The following is a 24,771-nucleotide window of genomic DNA, read 5'->3' as shown; positions in this document are numbered from 1 at the left end:
TATTTTCTAATAGATGCTAGCTTTTTCAGCGACTTTGGTCATGTAAAAGATAGTCTATCTCCTTTTCCATACTTCTAACTATAGGTTTGACAAATTTAAAGAAGATTTACTCAGTGGATTATGCACAAAAGAGTTACAAACAAACAAAGTCCTAGAGTCCTCCAAAACGAAACTGTTTTGTTTTAATGTTAGTAAAACCAAAGATAATTTGATATTTTCACTAACAAGCCATATTCTGGTTATTCATTATTGGTAAAGCAGGTTAGAACACCCTCTATCGACTTTTATAATTTATACCTACCTACAATAATATCATTGTACGAAAAATTCACGCAAACACAGATGCAAAAGCTAATTACAAAAATATGTAGTATCTACGTATTTTTACCCACCACTACGCCATCTATCCTATATCAGTGACACTTTAACTCGTACTACTAGCGACATCTGTTTTTTCGTGACAAAAACAATGAGTAGGTATTAAATAGGTAACGTTCGTGACTGGTCATGTGTGGTTCGGTCGAGGGCAAGTTGTTTTTGGATATGTATTAAAGATGGCGTTACTAGTACTGTTAATCATAAGTATGTATTGATTGTGATACTGATAATTAATGTTTTGTTTTATTTAGTTTAGTTTTAGAAGTTTAGATTACAAAAAAAGAATAAAATAATGACTGAAATTTTGAGTTTTATTTATTACATATTTACCTATTTGATATCATTTAATTTTTGTCCTACGCTTGCGAAGACAAATACTAAAAGTATCTGTTTTCAGCCTATTTTTGCGACATTAAATGACACACACGGCGAACAATGGTGGTGCAAGACCAAAATGGGTATGACAACATTCTGCGAGGTCCCTCGATGCATGATGGGATGACCGTACTGCAAATTGTTATTGTGTATTCACTAGTATGGGTCAACACGCAAGTCTCTTTCAGGCCCTTTGCGAGGCTTGATGGACTACGAGGCCGTGTACGGTACGACATATTGAATATAGGTCCCAAGCATGGCTCGAATCTAATCGAGCAACCTCATTGAATAGTTAGGTACATTGTAACACCTTTTAAAGTAATTTTGAATAAAGTGAGACCAGATATAACATTTAAAGACTAGTTGAGACCTACCTCAATCTTCACAATAGAGACTTTAAAATCTGAAACCAAAACTAAAACTTGTCACCAGTCCAACCCTGAACTTGTAAACTTTCGAAATTGTCTAGTTTCACGTACGTTTCGTACTCGAGGGTACGAAATTAACATTTGAATAGGGCTTTAGTAGTTTAGTTGACCTCTTGGAGGTCTTTGATCTTTGATCTTGGGTAGACGGGTTCTTCTCTCGAACGATGTTAGTTTAGGATCTCGGGATCTCTGATCCTTCGATGTATGGATGGGGAGTTGTTGTACAATATGTTAGGAAGTTATTGGGTAAGATTTAATTTTGATTAATTGTTTATTAATTAGATTTCTGTTTATTATGTCTCTGGTCGTGCTTAGTGCTATTGGGGCTTTTTGTGTCGGAAATTCTCCGTAAGTACGGTACCTACCTAACTCGAACCCTAGAAAAGTTTCAGGTTCGTGGCAGTCGATCTACCATATTAAAATTAAATGGGACTCGTAACATGACTGGTGAAAAGTGAATGTTTCCCATACCACATAGATATGTCCACCTCTGATTAGCCTTTTTGGGTATTAAAATGATTTTATAAGTATGTTTTAGTTCATTAGTTTACCTTCTGCATATATGGTAGACTGGTTACCGGGGCTCCGTCCTAAAGCAGGAGTAGGAACAGAGTAGTCTTTAGTCCGTAAGAGTCTGACACTCTCTCTCTTCCACACTCAAGGTGCTAGAAGTCATTGGATAATCCCTCACCCCTCTCGAAAAAAGCGATATATCTAAGTGTGGCTGCTAAGTTTCTACTTAAAACAAAAACCAACCTTTTTTTAAAGTAGATACTTACGTAGTACCCTATTCTGTTTGCTCCTTTGGGGAATCAAAGGGGATGATACTGCATATATATATAACCTTATGTAACCTCACTGTCTAGAGGTGAATGAACTTCATAGGTCAGTATACACTACAAAGGTGGGTTAGGTACTCATATCTACTTAAGTGCAAAATCAAAATAAATTTAACAAATACTGTTGCTAAGCCTGAAAATTACATTTTGTTGCCCACCCAGCTGGTGCTAATAGGATTCATCCTAATTCCTAAATCCAGCGAATTATTTACGGTCCTGAATCTTAACTGGTACGTGTAATAAATGAACTTAGTACTTTTCCCTATATGAAAGAAATCTTATTTGTCGTTTCTCCAAATTTTTTTTTTCATTATCTTCAATCATAGGCATAGGAATTATCTGATGAGCAATCGGCAGGGGCCATGGGTCCGGAGCTGGGGACTACTAGCGGGTTTACCAGGGGCTCCGGCTCAAAAAGCAGGAAAAAGAACGGAGTGATTTTTCTCGCTCGCCTCACCCAATGTGAGAGAAGTTATACAATGACTTTCCCCATTTAAAGAAAAATGGGTCCATGGGTACCTGCAACGCTAAACAAGTCATAAGTGCATTACCATAAGGTTACAAGTGAGATATCAAAGCAGTCACTCAGTTTCCAGCCAATGGAGCATCAATAATTCATCACGCTGTAGTTGCATACTCCATCAATTAATCCGCGTCAACACTTTGGATCGGTCGTTGTTGTTGACATGGCAACTAGCATTTAATGCTTGTACCTGTATGCCTTGATTTACGCACTAGGAGAGATACTACGAGTTTCCGTACTAGCCCAAAGGTTGGTAACGTATTTGTAACTTGGTCCACGGGTCCACTGGTCCAGTCCAGTAAGTCCCTGTTTAACCGTATGTGTGTACCAGAGAATCAACATTGTAAATAAAGTTAGAATTTGTAGACACATACTTAGATATACAGTGTGAAGATCACTCATATCACTTAAATGAAATTAAATCCACAGAACCATAACAAATAAATAATGCCAAGCAACGCCATATTAATTGTAAAGAGATAATGCCCTTTTTGGCTCATTTTTCGTATATTGTCAGCCAAGATGATAACAAATATGTGGTTTAAATTAAGTCATCAGAGGTCTCCCCATACGGTATAGCTTTGGAAAAAGTCGCATTGATACTTTTCAGGATTCAAACACTCGTATATAATCTCGGGACCCCCACGAATACCACGACATTAGGTACATTGTCCCACTCATTACCCAAATAAAGACAACTTTCCTCTTTATAATAATATCAAGTGTAGATTATTATTTAATAATACGTGCGAGAAACGTACTAACCAAGTTAAATTGCGAAGAATTTCTAGGAAATTCCGTAGGCAATCAACAGGTCTGGTAGGTATACCTGCAAACGATATCTTGAAGCCGGCAAACACTTTCTACGAACTTGTAAACTTTTGCTGCCCACGCTGATTGCTTCTCCTCAAGTGATATTATAGTACTTTGTTGGAACTAATATCAAAAGGGTGCTAAATACATAATATAATAATATTATTGAGATAATTAGGTACTTAGTTAGACATTTACAATAGGCTCACCCCCTATTACATGGGACTTATAACACAAAGGCTGAAAAGTGGGTGTACATTGTATAGCGGCTTTACGTGTCGTAATGAGCACCTCTGCCTACCCCTTCGGGGATAAAAGCCGTGACGTTGTGTAGTTAGACCTTTTTTGTAGCGCAGTGGTTAGAGTTCAGGGTTCCATAATTATCACGTACACGGAGTCAGAGATACTCATAGTCATAATGTTGTGGTTTGGAGTTTCACGTGATGGTATGTCTAAAATGCTCGCATCTTAATCGTGGGATGAGTGAGCGACTTATGAATTGCTTTTGAGCCATAATATGGGGTGACATTATTGCCATTCATGGTTACTCTGCACTTTACTGATGGAAAATCTTACTCCCAATGGGAGGCGTATAAGTGACATGCTATAACACGTTAGCAGGACTAGAGACATAGGTACAGGCTGGTTTTAAGTCAATAGAGTTTGACACTACCTCTCGCTTTGCCTAAGCCGGGAGAAGTCATCCCCCCTTCAAAAAACCCCTTTTTTGGAATGAACAAGAGTACCATTAAAAATATTATACCAACACACGTGCTTTCAATTTGTGAACTAATCATAATATCCAGCTCTCTACCATCCACATTCACCAAAATAATTAACTAATTAAATGACTATCGCATGCCAAACCAAGCCAGGTACAACCCCTCGATATCAACCCTTTGAAATTCGAAATTTAGCTTAAAGGAACTATTATCAAACAGAATTCAATGAGCATACTGTTCATTTCAATTTAACGGGAATTACTCTACACTTGATATTTGATCATACCCATAGATATGTCGCAGTAAGATAGATAAATCCGAAATATAGTTTATATTACTAGGGATATAATTATATACCGTAACATATTTATACGAAAGGGATTCATTACTATCTCACTAGAAATATAGTAATATATTGGAATTCTTTTAATTTTTTTAAAAATGTTTGGGAATAAATAATCTTTAATATCACTACATAGTATAAAACAATGTCGCTATTTTTGTCTGTTTGTCTGTATGCTTAAATCTTTAAAATTACGCAACGGATTTTGATGCGGTTTTTAGGGTTCCGTAGCCAAATGGCAAAAAACGGAACCCTTATAGATTCGTCATGTCTGTCTGTCTGTCCGTCCGTCCGTCCGTCCGTCCGTATGTCACAGCCATTTATTTCCAAAACTGTTGGGCATACATAGTTGAAACTTTGTAAGTTGATGTATTTGGATAACCGCTATTCGAATTTTGAATAAAAATTATTAAATTTAAAAATTAAAGGGGGGCACTCCATACATGGAACTGATTAAAAAAATTTTTTTTTTCGGCTAACATATCCGTGATGGGTGTCTAATGTCTATGGATAGGTCTTTAAAAAACACATTAAGGTTTCTAAAACCATTTTTAGTCAAAATCAATCGTTTGAAAGTTAGACGCCTCCAAAGTGGAAAAATGAGTGTCCCCCCCCTCTAACTTTTAAAATAAGAGAGTGAGGAATCTAAAAAAAATATATGCTGTAGATTTCAATGGAAACTACCAACGAAAATTGGTTTGAACGAGATATCATTATTAGTTTTTAAGAAATAAAACATTTTCAAAAACCGCAAATATAACTTTGTCGTTCATACAAACACTATGCAAAACCAAGTTATTTTATAACTTTGATATTATGTCATCTACTTGCTGCTACGGAACCCTTCATGGGCGAGTCCGACTCGCACTTGGCCGGTTTTTTGTAATAGGTAGACTGATTCAAGAGGAAGATTTATATGTATAATACAGGCATAATATATCACCAATGCACCAATGCGAAGCTGGGGCGGGTTACTAGTACTACAATATGATACAATATGACAACATGTCCTTTTTGAGATAAACCCTAATATATTTATAACACTGAACTTAATTTAGTAATATGTATAAGTATATCACTAAACTTGGATCATTTTACAAACTTTATTCCTAGTGAGATAGTAATGAATCGCTTTTGTATAACTACGTTAATTTCTTTTATTACATTTTTGTATAACTAGGGACATAACTATATTACGGATTTATCTATCTTACTGCGACAGTTACATTACATATTGTAGGAAATAATAATTATGGGTTGGGTTTGTGTCGATGTATCTTTGATTGTCGTGTTGGTTACGTGCTAATGCCACTGCCACATAAGAGGGCTCGATACATAATTATAATAATGGTGTCTTATTTACAGAGATACTTTAGGATATAGCGTTGATTGATTTAATAACCGACAAATGATTCAGTTGGCAGCGCAACCTGAAACCAGTTGGAATACGCACCCCATACTACAACTACATAGGTACGCTGTTGGCAATGGTAATTTAATGGATATTTTCTTTCTTATTGTAAGTTTAAAGTGTATAAATAAGTAGTGAGAGAGCTATGCATCTGCATGAATAGACCGGCTAGTATGACACCAACCTCAGGCCTCAGAGAAAGCTTGAATTACCCCCTTTCCCCAATCTTCCCAATTCGCCAAGAACCCTTAAATTCTCAACCCCCAAAAGGCCGGCAACGCACTTGTATCGCCTCTGGTGTTTCGGGTGTCCATAGGTCTGCCGGTTTACCGGCTTATACCAAAAAAATACATAGTTATATACATACCAATGTACGAATGCTACTATAGACCAGTTTACATGATACGTGTTAATGTATTAAACACACACACACGTGTATTTCACATTGGTACGCGAAAAAACGGGTAGATCAGTTCAGTTTGTGGCTGATAAAGGATTTAGTTTGTTTAGTATCGCATGCGCGTGAGTCTTTGTAGTAATTGTTAATTAGTGATAATGTATGGGCCTCATCTGCAGAGACTTGATCATGATCGCAAAGTTGGCGCGGCGGCTGGGCAAATGGCTGCCGTGGAACGTGTCGCGGGTTTGATTCTCGTATGGAACAGCTTTGTGTGTTTCACAGATTGTTGTTCTGGGTCTGGGTATCATGTGTATGTTTGTAAACGCACCCAGGACATAGGAGAAATTTCTAGAGTGCGACAATTAAGTAAAAAATAAATTTCCCAAAAAAATCGCGATATTTCAAGAATTTTTATTCGGTGAAGTTTACAGATTTTCCGTTTTGATAACATGTACAATACGTTTTAAGCCATGAGTATCTAGGTAATGAACTTGTAACTTCATACTACGACCAGAATTTGAAGCCACGTAGTCACGTGTCGCTACGACGTAGCAACGCAGCAAACAAAAAAAAAAATCATACGAAAATATAATTACAATACAGTAAAAGATTGAACATTGTGTGTTGTCACGATATTACCCCAGGGGGCGCTGACTATACGACCAGGGAATGTCTCGCTACAAAATAAAAAAATCGATTAAATCGCGTATTTTTACACAACCAAAAATCGTAGCCACCTATATTTTCAAATCCTTTTTTTATGGAACACGCCGGTAATCGAGCAGACGTATCACCTGATGGTAAGCAAGAAATACGTCTGATGGTAAGCAAGTATTACTTCGGTCGAGCTGGCCCATTCGTGCCGAAGCATGGCTCTCCCACACTTATGTTTAGCCAATTATATTTTATTTTATTTTGTCTAATACATATTTCAGTTGGAGTATATATGTCTAATCGTACTATGTATGTTTGTTTAGATAACTTAAATAAAGACAGTTCATCAGAAAAATATTTGGAAAATTTTCAACCTGACGAAAGAAAATTTCTACTGAAAGTGTTAAACTAAAGTATTTTGCACTGAAATCGGTCATGAAAACTGAAAACATGAAAGTAAACTTTAAGTATTGGCACACAGAAGCATTAAATATTTTCTTTAAAAAGAAAAGCTGTTTCCATTAAACATTGTACATTATTGAGTACCAACCCTGATTATTGCCTCACTTTTCAAATCGGTTCAGAACTAACCATACGACTATGAATCATAAATATTTACAACTCTGCGTATCCCTTTAAAAAACAAAACACTGTCGCTAGAGGAAAAAAAAGCGGTTGCCAAGTGACGTCACCAATTGATTACGCTCGCAAGCTATCAGCATACTATTAGGATTAGCATATTAATGAAACAACAGTATTAAAAGTGTGTTACAATCTTATATGCAAACTGTGTGTTATGTGTTATGGCGGTTATACAAACGTTTTTCGCTTGGGCGGTGGCGAGGCGATGGGCGGGCGGGGATACTTCGGCGGAGTTGCTAGAGTTGCCAGTTCCCATGCACCCGCGGCCGGAGGTGCACGTCGCGCCGCTCTAGCTGCCACCTCGACGTCGCCGACTCCGCTCAGCTCTAGAGCCCCCCTGCCCCCCCCCGGGCGACCTCCGCATGGCGACAGAGGGGAACGCGGAAAGTCACCACAGTACACAGTGAATGGACATCGTGATTGTCGAAAATTGACGTTTCACGAAAACTAGAGTTGTGTGAGATTATTGTGTGTATATTATTCTGTGTTGTGTGTGAATTAGGTAAGTGGACGTTTTACGTTCTTTTTTTTTTTCTTAAAATATTACGCGTATTTTGCTGATGTGTGTTCTTGAAATCAGCTGATTGTTGGAAGTTTGGAAATTTTCTTTTTACAACAAATTGCCGAATGGGTAATTATTTGTTCGATACTGAAGTTCTTTTGGTAATCCGACAAAGGCTGGGGCTTGTTATTGGAATTATCATAATTGGAAGCTTGTGTCTCATGAAAATCCGAGGGAACCTTGACTCCGCTGTAATCCCGCCAAAATTAATCCGAGTCTTATGTCACTCGTGTTGTCCTGTACATCAAATATATTAGGTACACACGCGTTATATTTTGTCAGCTATATAATTTGTGTAAACCCGTAGCAAAGTCTGTTATCTGGATGATAATTTATTACAATGTTCGCGGAAAATATATTACATGCGATATCATTGTTACAGCCTGATTTTCATCATGAAAACGAAAGTGGATGAAATATATCAGACGATATTTTATAACCAACGTGTGGAGAAAAATCTAGCAATATTAACCATGATATTAACTTAAACAATAGATTAATGTGTTTCGGGAAAATTATGATTTTTCAACAATTTGATTATTGAACTGCCAGTCAGACTATACGGGTGTGAGTCCTGATCGTTGCACTATTATTGCTAGGCATCTAGATATGTACGCAGACTCTACTTGCAGTGTACAATTATCTAATTATTATGATATGTAAACGCCAGCTATCTCGTAGTATTTAATCAAGACATATACAAGCTAATATAACACGGTTACTGAAACGAAACAAATAAATAACAATCATATATGTATCTATGTTTTATAGTGAGATATCTCTTTGTAAAATTGTACCTGTCTTCGTTTTTCTTTTGTACCAGATAAGACTTTGACTGCCAACGAAAATCTGTTGAAGGCAAATCCTCCGCTAGGGCCGGTCACTTTTGCCCCCTATGGCGTTTAATGGGTTAATTTTGAGTGTCTATAAGGAATTTTCTAGTCTAAGTTGGTATTACCCCTATTCGTACATTTTCACTACATTTATTTTTTGGGATGGATGATTATCCCTCCTCAAAAAAGCTATGATTGAGAAGAAAAAGGGAGGTAGGGAATAAGTTGACACGTTATATCGACGTTACGGTATAAGAGGATTGATGATGACCCATAACGTGTCATAATATATTACGTCAAGTTTTTCTTATATCATCTTGACTATATCTACCATCACATTTTTTTGGATTCTCCATAGTTATGTATTACTCCATAGGAATGACGGAAAATAACAATGATCTGGGGCCCTACTCTAATTCAACGAACGAACGAACGAAAAAACTTCGCAGATTGCACTACAATTCTGTTTATTGCGAACTTTCTTGAACAAAAATCAATGAATTAAATGAAGATATAAATAGATTTTGATATGAAATTAAAAATAAAACGTTATTTTAAGTAATTTTATTAGTAAATCAATATAACCTACGGCCGAAGATTAAACGAAACTTCTTATTCGAGAACCGGAGTAGCTCTCCTGGTTAAAAAATGAATGGGAGTTTCGGATGCCCCATCCATTTGTCTGCACTTTTGTTTACAGGAGTGCGAAAATTATGTACTTACAATGATTTACTGGTTAAACTAGAACGGCTACACAATTTAGAATAAAACTACGTATTTGATAGCCCAATTCTTGAGGAAGGTTAGGTTAGGTTAGTAAGGTTATCTTTCACTACGTTGTACCACTTAAAAACGAATGCAATTAGGAGTTAAAAATAAACAGTATCTTTAAATTCCTTACATATTACAATTAGTGGTTTATCTAAGAACATTTGTCGGTGTAATTTTAGTGTGGAATGTACAGCACTTAGCGGTCAGGGTACAAGGCATATCTCTACTTTAGTAGTTGGTAATGTAAACGAAGAGTTTAGAAGATTTATAGTAAATGTGACTGTCATTATGGTATTTCTTTGAACTATGCGTAAGATTGGACTGGACTCTTAAACATTAAGAGAATGAAAGAACTTAAGTTCTGTTAAGGGTCCCATACTATTGTTGGAGTCATTATGTTTGGAATTTGTTAGTTAAATTAATGTCCGACTGCCGACTGACTGTGACATTTTTGCCAACTTGCCCCTTGTGTCCACAATTCTATATGTTAATTATTATGTTATCGGCTTACTCACGAAACTGTTTGACGAGAAACTCGACTAATTTCAAGCCATGCTAGAGGCTTATATTCATGAATAGCATTCCGCGACACACGACGCGGCGATTGTCTTACATTTAGGTCTGCTAGTGCTAAGTTCAAAATGTAAGAATACTAAATATCTCGAAGATGCGGACTTTCTGGGGCTCCGGCTCAAAGACTAGAAGTAGAAACGCTGTGATTTTAGTCAGTAAGACTTTGACATTTCCTCTCGCCTCACCAAATGGCGAGAAAAAGCTGTTGGATGATTTTCTCCCCCCGAAAAAAAAGGGTTACAAAATACAGTATCTAGTAAAGATTTTTTACCTGTGATAGATATATCTTTAGGGTAAGCTTCGGACACAATTCGAAACTCCATTACGTATTTCTATACTTATTTACTCAGATATACTCGTATAAATAAAGGGAACGAAAGAATCGTCACTCAGAACTCCGAGGTCCTTTTTAAAAAACCTTTCAAAGTTTTTTAAAAGTCTCGTAATTTATTCTCGACAAGTAACTCGGACATTTTTAACTGAAGGGTTACAGGCACTTAACCTTCCGTTTTTAGATTAAACGTCACTTCAAAACAAGAAAATGGCGGGACTGGATTATACCGATTATCCATTGTTTCTTTTAAGTGGATGCATTTCTGTATTGTTGTTGTTATTCTGCTTAACCTAAGCAGGGTGAGAGAAAAAGAGAGAGAGAGAGAGAGTGGAATAATATCATTATGAAAAAGGTAAAAATTGTTATGATTTAATTATACTTTTTGGTAAAAGCTGACACAAAATAATTTTCCACAACTCCTACTTTTCCTATTGGAGTTGTAAGGGCCGATTTAGGGAATACATTTTAGATAGAGATTGAGCAACAGCGCTTTCTGATAAACCTGAATCTTTTTAACTAGTCTAGATGACCAAAGGTTGTCTGCAAGACATTGCTGTCAGTGATAAAACCGCCTTTGTGCCCAAATCTTTATTATTTTTTTAATAATGGGTAATTTTTTATAGGTATATGTCGAGGAGGCCCATAGCCCAGGAGTATAATCAGGCTATTGATGATAAAATATTATCATAAGCTCCTTCTAATCCATTCGAATGGACTGATTACAAATTAACTTTACCCATTCAATATAATATTTTATTATTAAAGCATTTAGGTAGTATTTGTATAGTATATGTGCAAAGAAAATGATATCTTAATATAATTATGTAAAAAGATATATGTCTGCTGGTCCGGTCGCGTAGAAATTGGGATAAGGAAGATGATGATTAATTAGAAGCTTTTGTCTTTTTATAATTTATTAGTATTAGTATAAATGGTTTTCTTTTAAATTATATAAGATAAGAAAAATGGGTCGTTTCATAAGAAATGCTACCATTATACAGTTTTTAATGAAAATTTATGTTTTAATCGTGGATTTTCTTGAGTTAATGAAAATTCTGTCATTTAATTTGATTCTATTGTTATACTTTTCTCTTAATGAATCTTAATCTCCAATAGAAAAGTAAAAACAACTAACAAACATACAAAAATGTTTTCGTAAAAATACCTAAAACACATTCACATCGATCCGAACAAAGTTTCATCGAATCCAGCTCAACAGTTTAGGAGATAGACGCGCAACATACAGACTCTAGCTTTTAAGAAATAATTTAATATTTGTCTATTTATATATTAAACAAATAACATTTACATATAACGAATGATCTTGATGACCCACTCACATGACATTAATTCAAATATTCAATCTTGTGTCGACCTTGAACTAAGAACAACAAAAGATCAATACCTACCAACTTAATAAATTCACTTATGTATACATAGGTATATTTATCCCATTATGGGCGGCCATTGACCTCATAAATATTATCTCTTCGTACCTTTTACCTCATTGATTGAGGTGTTAGGAGAGCGAGTGCTTAATGTATGGTTATGGTTTTGTTCCTTTTCTTCATTCAATGAGTTCTCCCGCCTTGGGCTAGGCGAGAGGGAGTACCAGACTCTTACTGACAAAAACCCACCCCGTTTCTTATTCTGCTTTGAGCTGAAGCCCCGATAACTTGTTACGTTGTTTGCAGCTCTTCGGTTCTGTTCCTAGGATGGTAAAAAGTTCTTACGTTTCATTATCATTGTCACAAAGGACCTGTGATAGTCAACTGTTGTATAATAATTCGTTCTCATAAATATAGTAACTTTTGGATAATTGAAATCGGTTGCCGTTTTCAGTTGTCTCCTAAGTTTAATTCGAGTTTTATCCGTGATTTCTATTACACAGAATAACCTAAATAACCTTTGAAATGTGCGTATACCTACCAATTCAAAACCTTTACGTCCCCTTTAATCAACGATTTCTCTTGTTATAACACAAGCAAATAGTAAAATACGAAAAATAATAACAAACACGATCACTATTCAAAAGATAAACCCCAATGACTGACAGACGGACAGACAATGGACAGTTAGGAGGGAAAATCCATATTATTAGATCCTGAAAAATCCGGATCCCTGTCGAATATTCTCGAAGTTTATTTTGACACGTTTGAAAAACCTTTTATTGGTGTATCAAGAGAAAGATGGATGTTTTTTCAAGAATTTTGATAAGAACAAAATAAAGCATGTAATAACAATATGAACATGAATAAATGTGATCTCTCTTTTATTTTTAATAGGTAGGTCCGTATGGCTAGTGTTATCGGTCCTGGATACGTTTGTATTATTAAGACAATAGCTCCTGCTAGCGGCTTCGCCGTGGGATAAAAAGTCCTATCACTCAAGTCAGCTCTTACCGTGTTTGTAAACCAAGTTTCATCAAAATCCGTTCGATAGTTACAGCGTGATTGACTGACAAACATACAAACAAACTTTTACTTTTATAATATCACTGTGATAAGATATGATACTGTGATAATTAGGGCTCCATGTATTTTTTTTTTGTTTTATATATTCATTATATCGAAATGTGTTCAGTAGTTCTTGAGCAACGATTAGACATATCAATTTACTCTCACAGTCCTTTACGTTTTAAATAATTATGCAAATTGGACAGTATTTTATATTGTAACACAAACCTGTTTATAATTGTTTTTCAGTATCGTAACGTGAACTATTTCGTATTCAATCAGTAGAATGTCACATATAAAAGCGTACAAACAAACGAATTCTAGCTTTATCATATTGCTAATTAGTTATAAAAATAATACATAATGCTGATTAGGTAGCTATTAAACTATTTTCCGCCCTTTTTCTATGTAGTTAAGAAAGGTTTCTTTCTGTTAGCTTGTTCTATAAGAAATGGCCTTGGGTGGAGTAGTATAAAGAATGAATACTTAATAATAACTAAATGAATAACTTAAGGACTAATTAGATGGAGTTTTCCTTGACATAACACTGTGTAGGAGTAGTTTAGACATAATATTCGCTTAGTTTTAGTTAATAAAAATTGAGATTTAAGATTATATCTAATTGTTACTTTCAACGTGAACACAAGAAGTTTTTTGCTTTTTAGTTACACAAAAAGACTTTTACAATCTATTATCTTTATAACAATACTAAGCTATGTAAGAGTAAAGTGTGCTATTAAGATGCGCCACCGCAAAGTAGCTGTGCGAGGAAGATGCGTAGCTCGAGTATGCGATATATCGATAGTAGGAAAGCCATCCATAGCACATATCCATAGCGCGCATCTATAGCACGTATCTTTCCATACAAAAACATAGCTTAACTGATTCAGATTCCAACAGTGCTTAGCTATGTGATTGGCGGAAGCCAACGCATCCAAAGCAACGTAGCATAGCACATCTCTGGTGGAAAAACCCCCTGAAACAATCAACAAACAACATCTTTATATTCAACAGCCATACTAATAAATAATAATAAAAATCAACAAAAGTTCCTCACCACAACTCTCCAATATAATTTCAAAGAATACGTGTCATATTTGTATCTCATCACTTCAACTATGAGATCTGACATATGAAAAAAGATAGTCCAAAGGTGACCCCAGGCATCGATCATTCACACTGACAAATAACTTTTTGGGGGTCATTTGGGACCCCTAGCTAACGGGAAACGCGGCCAGAATACGTTTCAATGGAGTCCCCAATAGTTTTCCCAAAGGTGACCCCTTATTGGGTTTGAGTGCTTCCCCTAAACCGCTCCGTTCCTTATATTTTATGTCGTTGATAATTTTCAGGAGAATGATTCGGTAATGGAATGGTAAACCTGCTTTTTTGTGGTCTATCGATTTGTCTATAGTACTTTTGGTAGGGTGTTGAATAAAGATGGGTTATTTGAAAAAAAGGTGTTGAATTAGTTACCTACGTAAAAAATAGGTAAAGTATGGAACTTTGAATTCTCCATTTTTTTTTCAGTTGTGAACTGGTTACGATTTTTCTTCTCAATAGATTTTCGAAATGAAAAACTATTACTAAAATATTTAAGTCAATTCATATTTACCAACTGAAAAAAAAACATATTAGATAACAATGCTTAGATAAAACAAATCAAAGTTTAGGAGTGTAGACAAATACGTCATTTCTACTTACAAAATGTACCTTGAAGTGACGTCACGCGATATTTCAAGTCAATATACATATATACATATCTTGGAAAGTATTTGTTTCTTTAAAAATAAAAAACACGTGTCTAATATTTTAATTTTTACTAACCGTATATTATGTTTCAAACATTTTGAAATAAAAAAAATGTAGCTATGAAACTAAAGATGAAACTAAATATTCCGTTGTTCTAAAAGGTAACATGAACAATATATTATTATAACAATATAAGACTATAGACTACACTAGTAAAAACAGTCCTCGTCGTATGCCAGTCCAAAGTATAACAATTTGTCCAAACATGGATATTGTTTCAATTTCTAATGCAAATATTGGATCAAGGTCTAATATATTAAGTCCTGCCGTAATGTCAGCCTCGGAGCGAAGTGTTTGTATTGTTTTAGAACGGCTCTCTTTATACATAGATATAGATAGATAATATAATTATTAGAATTTATGTTATAAAACACATGAACTATTAGAAAAAGCGTGAAGGTGATTATTGATGGTTATAGATGTATCTAATATTAATACTCCTTAATTAAAAATAATACTTTCGGGCGAGCAAGTGTAGCTCGCCGCCCGACCAGAACCAGACCCGTGCGGACTTTCTAACAGGATATCGGGGCTCCGGCTCAAAAAGCAGGAGTAGGAACGGGGTGGTTTTAAGTCAGTAAGACTCTGACACTCCCTTTCGCCTCATCCAAGGCGGGAGAAGTCATTGGTTGATTATCCCCCTCAATGCAATTTAAACCAAACACTGCAATTCTATCTATTAACTACGGTATCTTCTTAAAACCGAACCAAACGAATCAACTAATAAAGAAATGCAAATAAGATACCTCCATTGCTTTTTAATCTATGAATTTTCTGCGTTGTCATTGATATTTAAATTCAGCTCGAGTGTCGAGTAGCCAATCGAAATCTTCAACAATTGGAAATCAAGTAAGTAATCAATTTATTGGAAATATTACTGAGTGGAACTGAGTGCTCCAATTATATTATTGATGTACGTGTAACGCTCTCTAAGATAAGTATGAGAATTGGTTTAAGAGAATAGGTATTTAACGTTGGTGTAATTTCTAATTACTGGATGTCTTGATTTTTATTTTCGTACTTATCTGCTTCAATATATAGTCTAAAATTGTAGTCTTTGTGTAGCAATAGTATCGTTACGCTTTTTATGTAGACGGAGGTACACATCACAGCTCGTAATGCTACTATACAATGTACCTACACCCATTTTTCATAATTTGTGTAATAAGTCCATGTAATAGGGGTGAGCTTATTGTTTTATACTGGACACAATTCCAGACTCCATGCTACTCGGATCGGTAGATAGGAAATTAATAAAATTGGTGTTATTAGACATTAATATAACAAGATTAATTCAAATAAATGCTTACGTTTTCTCTTAGTAATCGACACAATTACAATATATCATACTAAAACATACGGTTCAGAAAGGCCGTCAGTTAAAAATGAAGTGTTAAAAGCATTCTTTCAACTAAAATATGTCGTTAACGCTCATCATGATCAAACAATTTTAACTTCAAAGCGTTGGTTAAATAACCATTGTTTTATTGTATCGTAGCCAATGCAACCGCAGTTTTTATTTGTTATCTTTAACCAGCAGTTAGTGTTGCTGTAAAACTTTATTGTTATAATCTGGAAGCGACAGTTAAGTCTGTTATAAATGTTGATCAAACATGTCTGTTTGTTTGTCGATGTGATTGTCTGTGATATTGACTACTTGTTAATGTCAAAGCATTTATTTAAATTACATCATATACCAACTTGACACATTTTTTTGAGGGGATAAAATACAATGTCTTCTCCCGCCTTGGGTGAAGTGAGAGGGAGAATCAGGCTCTTACTGACTAAAAATCACCCCGTTCTTTCTTCTGCTTTGAGCTGGAGCCTCGGTAACCTGTTACATTGTCGGCAGCTAAGGAGCAAACTTGACACTCTGCTCAGAGAAGAGTGGAAGGAAGGCAGGCAGGCTCCGCAGTGGAACATAAATAAAAAATAGAATATTAAACAGATAATTTTGGAACGTCAAATTCCAAAGTCCCATTCATTCCCTTCCCAAAGTCCCATATCTTCAAATCCCTAACCTTAAAAGGCTGGCAACGCACTTCTAACTCCTCTGGTGTTGCGGGCGTCCCAAGGTGGCACCGATAGTTTACCATCAGGTCTGTTGTTTGTCAACTTATCCTATAAAAAAAACTGCGATCTGAAACCCGTCTGCCAATCGTGGAGAGTGGGCTGAAAAGGTTTAACAGTTTCAAGTGTAAATACACGAGTAAAAATTAAGCTTAGAAAAAACCCAGTAACTTAATACGTTACTAAATTATTCTCATCTTTTATACAAAGTTCATACAAAAGTCAACTTATACTCGTAATGTCCTCTAAACATCAATTTATTTACATTATTATAAAAGTCAAACACTTTATTTAACTTTAACTTAAGCAATCATGCCTTTCAGAAAATACTTCAAACTTTTTTGTTTTCAAATGAGACTTTCGAAAACAAACTTTAAGTCTACGGAGTTAGTGTTTAAATATCTTTGTGTTTTGAATTGCATTGCAAATGGTAATCTATTTGAATAAAATTGACGAAATGTATGTATGTTAGCGCGTAATTGTTAAAGGACTGCATCGAATGGAATTCTTTTTCGAAGACAATAGTCTTCGTTAAAAAAGGTGTCAAGTTTATATATGTTCGTCGAAGCGAAAGAAGTGTGTAAGAACCGTAGCAATTGGCGATCCATTGTCTCTGCCTACCCCCATGGGAGACAGGCGTGAGGTTATGTATGTATGTAGTCTTCGTTATAGTTGGAGCTCTTTCTGGTCAGTCCCTCATGTCTGAGAATCGTGGTCAGGGTTGCATCTGAAGCGGATGATCGATTTGTTAGAAAAAAAAATAGGATTGGGCGAGGCTAGAGGGAGTGTCAGACTCTTACTAACTAAAAACCACCCCGTTCCTACTCCTGCTTTTCGACTCGGAGCCCCGGTAAACTATCTAGGTAGTCCGCAGCTCCGGATCACGCATCCGCTCTACTGAACCACATCTGTGGTAGTCTGATGACTCTTTGAGGCGTACGCATGGGTCATCTAGTGTGCTATTAACTAATTATCTACTTATATAAAGAAAATTAATCAAACATAGTTTAACAATGTTAGCATCGCAGGTGAAAGACCTAGACAAAAGACTTTAAATACACATTGCTTAAAACATTTTCTAACAAGCTTTTAGTGCACACATTTTTACAACCATATTTACTTTAGTGACTCGCTTGAGTGAAAGTAATGGAGTGATATTACCATCTCTTTTTCTTATTTCTTAAAAGCCTCTAGGCACACGCTGTGTAAAGATAAATGCAAATGTTTGTGTGCTTAGATTAAGTTTAGTTAAACCTAGCTTTTACCCGTGGTTTCGCTTGCGTTATGAAGAATTATTATAATAATACTTCATAACGCAAGCGAAACCTATTGCGAAATTATTAATGGAATTTATCAATATTATTTTTTAGGGGATGCCTACGGTATAGTAGCTTTATGCATGCAAAGTCTCAGCCCCATCGGTTTAAAATTGTCCCTATTTTATCTCCTTAAGGGTTGAGTTGATCAAATTCCTTTCATAGCGGATGCCTACGTCATAAAATCTACCTGCATACTATATTTCAGCCCGATCCATCCAATGGTTTGGGCTTTGCGTTAAAAGATCACTAGTCAGGCAGTCAGTCACATTAGAGTTATATATATTTAGATGTCAACTAGTTTTATTAATATTTACGTTAAAATATAAAATATTTTAACATTTTTTCTTTAGCTTTTTAATATCAACGCTGCATCTTGGATGAGTAATGCTTTTTTTTATTTTATAAAATAAGTCTACACTTCTATAAGGTATCTTAAAACTAACAGAAAACAGATTTTCTAATTTGCATATAACATTCAAATTATTTAGTTTCAGTTGCTCCTTTCAGTTGTCTCCTTTAAAATAATTAAGTTTTTGAGCTTCAACCGTGGTATTTATTGGACAAAGGTGTAGGGTCCTTTTTATTTCGCGGACCACTTTTTGTCTTTTGCGGACCACCGGTTGGGAACCACTGGACTACAGCTATTTGAGCTATTATTTGGGACCCTTAGTAAGTAAGATATTTATTGTAGTTTGACTTTTAAAAACTGTAATTAAAACAGCAAATTACTTTAGTATTCTTATCCCATTTAAAAACTATTCCAGTACCAAAAAAAAGTAGTACAATAACCAACCTTATTCCTCTAACAATAAGACACCCAAATCACCCACACACGCGAAAAATATTGGCAAAGTTGTAGATACCAGGAAAAATCCGGAGCACTATTCAACAGGTAGTGGTAGGGGACATTAATTCTAATACATTGTATATGATAAGCGGTCTCATCATTCGTTATCACGGCGATAAATAAAGATAAGGGGGTACAGAGCACTTAGTACATATCTCAGTCAGGTCACACTTGTCTTAAAATAGTAGGGCAATTTAGATTCTGTGACGCACGACACAGAGGATATATTAGTTTAAATAATCTTTTATTTTGTTGCGCTAGGATTAGATAGGGTGTTTGTTTTTTAGTTATTGAATACTTTTTTTTATTTTGCTAGTAATCGATTGGATTGTTGCAAGCTATTGTTTGAAAAAAGTTTTGTAACAAGATTGGTGTCTAAAATTGTGTATATGTATTGTCAATAAATTCAAGGTAGGATTACTTCTTGAGGAATTCCTCACTGATATGGATAGGAAAGAAATGTTCTCGAGTGGAGGCCATGTACTAGCAAACACAATACGTCTAGCCACCAGTAGAACAGATGATCTGGTAAATAAAGGTCTTTGGAAACTGCTGGTTAGTCTGGAAGTCATTGAGGGAATCCCTCAACACACATTTTAAGCAGCTCGAATCCCTATCAGTACACTTAGTACGAGTTTACTTTGCGTTTCAAGTAATCAAAACGAGAGCGCGTTCGGCGCTCTAATTGGTTGGTTTACTCGAACCGGCCAATCAGAGCGCCGAACGCGTTCTCGTTTCGTCTTCGTTAAACGTAAAGCAAACTAGTACTAATGGCACTATTCCATTAATTCTTTCGACACAATTAAAGCATGATGTAATGTATGTTTTTTTCAAAAATACTCTTGACATAGACATTAAACACTCCTGCTTACCTCACTTACGCCTTTGTATTGTATCGTTGTATTATTGCATAGAGTTTTACTCTGATAAACCGGTATTATGATTAATGTATTTTTTATCTTAAGAGTCCTAATTTTAGCTTTGTTATGACGCGCGTATTCTAGTACATTAACGCTTGATATACGAAAATAGACTTTATTGCGTCGACATAAAAACGAAGTCGGTGTTACAGGTGGTTTTTGACAATGATATCTTGCATGAGTTGTGTAGAAGACACGTGTGTTTTTATTAGAACAATTTTGATGCTCCAAAATAAATTATTCATTACACATATATAAGATTTTCCTAACTCAATTGTCATATAGTGTCGACAGCAGCACACTTAGTATGGGTTTGCTTTACGTTTAAAATAAACGAAATGAGTTTATCTCTGATTAGCCAGCTCGAATAAACCAACCAATCAGAGCGCCGAACGCGATCTCGTTTCGATTTCTTTAAACGTAAAGCAAACTCGTACTAAGAGTATAGAGTATATACATTTGTCACCATTTACCACTCCCTAATCTTCCCAACAGTTACGACACTATTGATGAGCCAACTAAGGGTCATAGCTTAGACAAACGGTACAGACACGGTACGGATGCGGCACGGCGCTTTCCAGTTTGAAAGCAATACGAAAATGCTGTAAGCGCGCTGTCAACACGCCGACAGCGCGCTTACAGCCTTTTTGTATTAACCACAAAAAGATTTAATGTTCAAATTTACAAGTTCATTGTTGGGATGCAGCGATGCCGCTGAAGTGTGATATTAAGGGTTTGCTTAAGACTGGGAAACAGTGCGCAACAGTCCGGTCAACGCAGATGTTGATGTTACGGGTTCTTAAAATCTAGTTATCACCAAAAGCCGTCTTTACAACTACTAAACCAATAGCAAAATAGTTTATTTACAAAAAAACTAACAAAGAATGCCTATGTATTGTGTATGTGTATTGTGTAGGTACATTCACAAACAAATCTATTCGTAAGGAATTTGATTTAGCTACAGTTACAATGTATACGGAATTCCGTAAATGTATCGGAAGAAAGATTGAGACATTCCTTTCTTTATTGTGAGCTTGTTTAGGATTCTGTACGAAACTGTACTATGTATATTATTTGCTTCTAACTTTTATTTGATGAACTGTAGACGAATATGATTCATGTTTTGCATATTTATTACAAAATAGAAAAGTATTTTTATTATGGTATAAGCCCGTAAACGAGCCTACGGATTACTAGATGGTAAGCTATCGCCGCCGCCTATGGACACCCGCAACACCAGAGGCGTTACAAGTGCGTTTCCGGCCTTTTGAGGGTTAAGGGTTGTTGGGGAATCGGGGATTGGAAAATTGGGAAATCGGGTAATTGGGCCTCCGGTATCCTCAGTCACACAACGCAAGCGTTGTCTCACGCCGGTTTTCTGTGAGGTCGTCGTATCACTACGATCGAGCCGGCCCATTCGTTCACGATGTACAGATAAGAACGGCCTATCTAAAAAATTAAGGTAAATACTAATCAAATGAGTGAATATAAAATCAATGTATTAGAATAGACTATTGTAAAAAAATTCGACAAATTATCGTCCAAACATAAGTCACCTAATAAAACATACATTTATTTTTGTCTGAAGTAGCTGATAATCGAAAAATAAAGCTATATATTTTGTGATATAGAGCTAGTAAATTAAATAGGAAACAAACTCCTCTCTCCGAGTCAGAACATAACTCACCCATACTAGTTTCTTACTACCCATACTTCAACGCTAAACGCCTTTAAACGAAAGACGATGAACTGAAAACATACAGCTTCACTTTGATGTAATAATGGTACAGATTGACGCATTCACAAGGAGCAGTGTTGCCATAATAACGGTCTAAACAAAGACTGTACGGAGATGTGACGACATCCATATTTCGTACGGCGAATCGAAAATAATCGGCGTGACGTCATATTATAAATAACTTCCAGCGGTATGAGTCCGTCAGATCTGATGTTGTATTGAGATCGAGATGGTTTTGAAGTGATTTCTTATGTTTGAGATATACATATGTCTGCAGAGTATTACACTTTTCTCCGGTGATGGAAAGTGTTACTGGTTATTAGGTTTTTTGATTTTTTTATTGTAACTAACGGAGTGATACCACGGGCTTATAGAAAAATTAAACTATCGTACGGTTATCTGCGTGACTCTCGCTGCGTGTCGTCGTTTGTCGCACAATGTGGCTGTGTTTATGACTATGGGTCCCCAGTGTATCTTGAAATGATTCGAGGTACCTCATTAAGTGATCTTAGTAAGTTGTACAATATAATCAATTTATTTAGATTTCGGACTAAGTAATTTTTAGATAACCGATTTTGAAGAATTTTTTGTTTAGTGTATTAGTGTTATAAAATATTGTTGTGTATAAGAATTTTTGATTTACGTCAAATAAAAGGGAGCATGTTACATTTAATGCATTATTGTAATGAAAGCTTTAGGCCTGCTTTCAATACAGTTTCGGGAGTGAAGTGCAGTGCAGTGACGTCATATCAAGTGCTAAGCCATGTGATGGAGATACGGCAAATATATTGATATGGCAACTCCATCGTGTTGTACCTTTATAGATGTTTGAAGAGATATTTTAGTTTAAACATGGATAAAGGTTATGAATAACGTGTTATTATTGGAAACATCACACTAAATGTGATTGTTTGTTTGGATATTTGGAAGTTTGTCGTGAATTTGAGTGCCTTGTTGGTCGAGCGGTCACACGTACAACTCTCGGACAAGGGGTCTCGAGTTCGATTAAAAATCCTTTTTGTGCCTAGTATTTGGCAATAGGCTCACCCGCTATTACATGGAGCTAATAACATAATTGGTGAAAAGTGGGTGTGCATTGTATAGCGGCATTAGGTGTCGTAATGTGCACCTCGTGCAAAAATACCATATGTATATTATATTTTATAAAACAATTCTGTATCATAATGAATGAAGTAATAACTACGTAATTATCAAATTATCACTGAAAAGCGTAACACGAGTAGATAAAGGCTGTTACTAAAACGACCCTGACTTCGCGACTAACAGGGGTAGGGGGGAAGGGGAAGGGGTGTCACCCCCCCAGATTCCTGGAAATTATCGTCGATATAACACCGTGTAGGTACTCCATTTATGTGACATTAAAAGAGCAAATAAAATATCTGACAGTTTTTGTTTTATGAGCAATGCCTTTAAGCTATGTCAGGTTTGAAGCGAACTGGTAGAATTTTGTAAAATATCTAATTAGATAGATTGTGTTACCCCTTTTGGGGGTTAGAAATTTAAGTTTTGTTGGGGAATCGGGGATTGGGAAGATTGGGAAGGAGGGTAATTGGGCCTCCGGTAACCTGACTCTCACGACACAACAAGCGTTGTTTCACTTTTCACTTTTCTGGGAGGCCGAATCACTCCGGTTGAGCTGGCCCAAACATTGCTCCTCCACACTTAGCATCTTCACCTCTGACAGGCTGGTTGCTCCACAGTTTAAGCGATATTGGTTAGAAATTGACCATACAAAGTCTTAGCATATGTAAGCTAAGCATATACCTATACATATATGTTAAGAATTACATAATGTATGTATAGCTGTCCACAGATACCTACCAGGTCCATAAATAAATCACCCTCAATGGAAAGCGGACTTCCTTACTCACCTTTATGTAATCGGTTCCGTAGCCAAATTTCGATAGCAGCTGTCAAATAATTAAAAACTCCAATCACGTACCAATTAACGGACGATGACAGCAGTCATATTGTAATTGACTTTCTCTTGATGTGCTTAGAATAAATTATTAATTAGTCAACGTGTCCTGCAAGGAATTAAGGTTTTAGGAGTCATTGAAACAATATTATAGGTTACTGTAACACATATATGGACAAATGGTCATATACTCAAACGTCCCTCAATTTTAAGAGTCTCAGAAATAGTTCTGTCTCTACAAATTCTTTATAAAATACACAGATAGAACGATATTTAAGTACAATTTAGTGTCGTTTCAGTATTCTGGCGTAGTACGTATGACTCCTTTTGTCTTCTTTTTATGCCTTTTCTTGCTTATTTTTAATTTCTCATTAGTGGGATTTTTGATGTTACTGCAATTTTAAGGAAACTGTCCCATTGAATGTGACAAAATTTTGGCAAAATCTGTTCTTGTATTAACTATATCCAATTTGGAAATTAGACGAGTTCATTTCGTATCCGCACAACACTAATATGTAATGTCAAAGTTACACACATTAAAATTATCCACAAACACTTCGAAATTAATCCATTTTATCCAACCAACTAATAGAGCAGTTACCTAAACACAAACTTCTATCAATTCACACGAAAAACAAACAATGTTATGTTAATTTTCAATCAAAGGCTGGAACTATAAGGTCCTTTATAAGTCCGGCCATCAAGTGCTTAGGTCCCTCTGGTCATAACAAACATTGTAATGAAGCTCCATTAAAGTAATTAATAATTCCAAAGCAACCTTTGTCAGTCTGACAGCGGGTTAAACCGCCATTACAGTATAACTTTTACAAACAAATATGCTCAAATTTTCATCTTTATTTCACTAATTTAAGGGCTATATTCCCTTGTGGCGGTAGTAAAAATCGGTGACAAGTTCTCCCGTGGGTGTTAATTGTTGGTTTTGAATGTTCGGGGAAGGTCGCCATTTTGGGATTTGTAGTATCGTTTGTGTGTGTCTATTTGGTAAATTAATATTGGTGTCAAATGTGTATGCAAAAGTAGACTTTGAATTACGTTTAATTAAATCGTT

At 35.7% G+C, this 24,771-nt stretch overlaps 2 protein-coding genes across 2 annotated transcripts in view; one reads left to right on the top strand and one right to left on the bottom strand.

The window, feature by feature from the left end:
* LOC118266055 (sorting nexin-2) overlaps positions 1-24,771 on the bottom strand; it is a 482,399-nt gene that overhangs the window by 111,141 nt on the left and 346,487 nt on the right. The gene's annotated exons all lie outside the window — the stretch shown is intronic.
* LOC118265840 (high affinity cAMP-specific and IBMX-insensitive 3',5'-cyclic phosphodiesterase 8) overlaps positions 7,777-24,771 on the top strand; it is a 232,215-nt gene continuing 215,220 nt past the window's right edge. Inside the window, exon 1 of the mRNA XM_050695001.1 lies at positions 7,777-8,030. The gene's annotated coding sequence lies outside the window, so the exon portion shown is untranslated. The remainder of the gene's footprint in view (positions 8,031-24,771) is intronic.

This window comes from Spodoptera frugiperda, chromosome 7 (genome assembly GCF_023101765.2).
Source record: "Spodoptera frugiperda isolate SF20-4 chromosome 7, AGI-APGP_CSIRO_Sfru_2.0, whole genome shotgun sequence".
Taxonomy (NCBI): domain Eukaryota; kingdom Metazoa; phylum Arthropoda; class Insecta; order Lepidoptera; family Noctuidae; genus Spodoptera; species Spodoptera frugiperda.
This window is presented reverse-complemented; position numbering and strand designations above follow the sequence as displayed.